This window comes from Arachis ipaensis, chromosome B05, assembly GCF_000816755.2.
Source record: "Arachis ipaensis cultivar K30076 chromosome B05, Araip1.1, whole genome shotgun sequence".
Lineage (NCBI taxonomy): Eukaryota > Viridiplantae > Streptophyta > Magnoliopsida > Fabales > Fabaceae > Arachis > Arachis ipaensis.
Window position 1 is genome coordinate 6,084,878 of NC_029789.2, and position 3,061 is coordinate 6,087,938.

Genomic DNA, 3,061 nt, shown 5'->3' on the forward strand with positions numbered 1-3,061 from the left:
GGTCCTCTTGCAAATCGGCTACGACCCCGAGTTGAATACTCGAACCCAAATCCTAAAAAGAAATTGGGCTCGAGTAGGGGCACTGTTCATACCCTGGCCCAATAATAAAGGTCCAGGACCCAAGCAAATAGGCCCAACCCAAAGAGTTGGCCCTCACCCAGTACCAGCTTTCATCCCAAGAAGTCGGTACTGAACACGACCTGCTCCAAAGAAGTCGGATACGAGGGTTAGCTGGCAGATAACACTCATTCGAATGAGTAACTGCCCCTAGAAACTCTCTAACCACTTCATAGAGTCATATCTTAACCTCCCTAAGATATGGGAACGGTTATCCACCTAAAAAGGTGGCACTACTTCAGCGGTGGTTATTGGTTCACCACTATAAATACACTGACACCATTCAGGTATCTCTAAGTTCCAATACTCTCTGACCTGCTCACACTCTTGCTAACTTAGGCATCGGAGTGTCTTTGCAGGTACCACCCCCTATTATTTCACACTTGCAAGTCGGACGGAGGAATACCGAGAACAGATCCACTCGAAAGCCACCTCCTTCATACGTTTGGGCCAACCAGCGCCATCCAACCCATTAATCTCCGGTTACCCACCGTAACAGATTTTTTTAGCATATTAAATGGCGCTAGTGTGCTTTCTTTGTTTTTTTTTGTTTTTTTGTTTTTGCTCTTTCTTTGGGCCTATGGCCCCTCATATCGTCAGAAAAACGATCTTCTAATAGGTTTAGATATTTTACCTCAGGTGGAATGCAGAAGCAAATGAAAAAACACTCCGTTTTTCTACCCAAAAAATAAGGGCTTTCTAAATGATTTACAAAAAGAAAAGTTTGTGTTAGACCAAATATATATGTATACAAAATAGGTGGATGTTACAATACTCCTTTAATATTTTAATGCTTGGAGTTTTTAAACTCCATATAATTTTAACAAAAAAAAAAAAACACCATTAAAATTTAAAATTCAATTCACCTTGCGTAGATTTAGATTAACATTTAATGCACATTGATAAAATCAATAAACAATTAATACATTTTTTTGAAAAACTACAAACATATTAATTACAACTTGTAAAATATATTTTTAATAAATGATAATTATAATTACGAGTTATCTAAAAATAAAATAAATTTAAATTAAAACAAAAAATTTAGTCCAAATAGAATTTAATGTTGATTCTTTTCTCTCTCCTTGCTGATTTAATGCTGATTCTTTTCTCTTTCGTTAGTAATTAAATGATCATTCTTTTCTCTCTTTAGTTAAGGAGCACTAAAACTCCAAACAACTTTGGAGTATCAAATCACCGATGTTACAATACTTCTTTTTTTTTTTTCCAAAAATAATATGTTATATTTCATTAATTATTAAAAAATGAAATATAAAGATGTCCAAAAGCAGAACAGCATAATAAAAGGTGGAAATTTTCTAAAAAATTACACTGAAGGTATTCATCCAACGGTGCGTGGTCGAAAAACGAAGAAAAATCTTAAAGAAAAAATAATGATAAATCAAATTGAATGCAACTAAGAGCTTGTTTCATGGAGATGACGACCTAAACTGTGAGTTCTTTGGATTTCACAAAGCAACTTGACAGAGCTTGCTAGAATGGCAGACGACATAGAAGTAGAATTTTCAAAAATCAACTGGTTGCGAGCTTTCCAGCAGTTCCAACAAATGATGGCAAGCAATTGAGGATTACGGTCAGCATTCTTCAACGGGTTAAGTATCTCTGTTGATGCAGTCCACCATGTCCAAAAGTCGTTAGAACTCTGAGGGGGAAGACAGTCACGAAGATAACTCTGAGACCATACGTCTTTAATTCTAGAGCAATCGATCAAACAATGAGTGACTGTTTCCGTTGCTTCATGACAGCAAGGGCATATTGGTGATATAGATGGATGCGGTGATGAATCTGAGCAAGCACCGGAAGTCGGCCATGGAGAGCTTTCCAGATAAATAGCTTAATTTTGTGAGGCAAGTTCAACTTTCATAGATCAATCCACGGCTTTTTCTGTTACATATAATTAGGGCAAAGCTCCAGAGGCGGATGGTAAAAGAAATAGCAAATTCTGTAGCTTGAAGCTGTATCATATTGCTTGGATTTGTTCAAATCCCATTGCAATTTGTCCCTACTCTGCTGAATTTTAACGGACAAAATCCTGTTTGCAACGTCTTGGGGAAATAATTCTTGAATGGTTTCTGATTCCAATTTGGAGTTTTGAAACTCTTTTAGATTATCAATATTGTAATGTATGTTGGCACAATTTTCTAATAGGTATTCTATTAATAGAATTTTTATTATATATTGATAACATCATCAAACAATTAATGTCAATAAATTATATTTTTAAAAAAAATTAATATTTAAAAAATTAACACTAACATAAAATTATACTTTTAAATAAAAATTATAAAATAATCATAAAATATATATCTCAGATTTTTATAGTTAAAATTAAATTTAAAAATAATTTTAAATAAGTAGTCACAAATCAAAGAGCAAAATAGTGTTAAATTATCGTTAGATTTGTAATTAGAGTTGTTGCTTCTGATATTTAACTCATGAAGTTAGGGTGTAAATATGTTTTTGTAATTAAACCTGGACCGATCATATCAGTTTGCATTGATTTGAATATCGGATTAGAATTCGATTTCTTTAAAAAAAAGAAAAAAAAATTGCAAAGAAAAAAATAAGAATAAAAAAATGTGAATGATGATTAAAGTTTGATCTTTCAATTATAATATTATAATAAATTTTTTAAATGTTATAATAATTTAATATGAGTAATATTAATAAAAAAGTATAATAGTCACCAAAAAAAAATAATAAAAAGTATAATAAGCCCAACCTGACCATAAGTCCAAACGGATCCAATATAAAATTTAATGCTAGCCAAACAAATTTTAAATAAAAAAACACAAAATAATCATACATGCTAAGGTTCTTTCTAACTTCTTAAAAGGAGTTTTAGTACTCCAAAGCTTTAAGGAGTACGTCAATTTTTATGTATTATAAATATATTTATTTGATTTATTTAAATTTATATTTT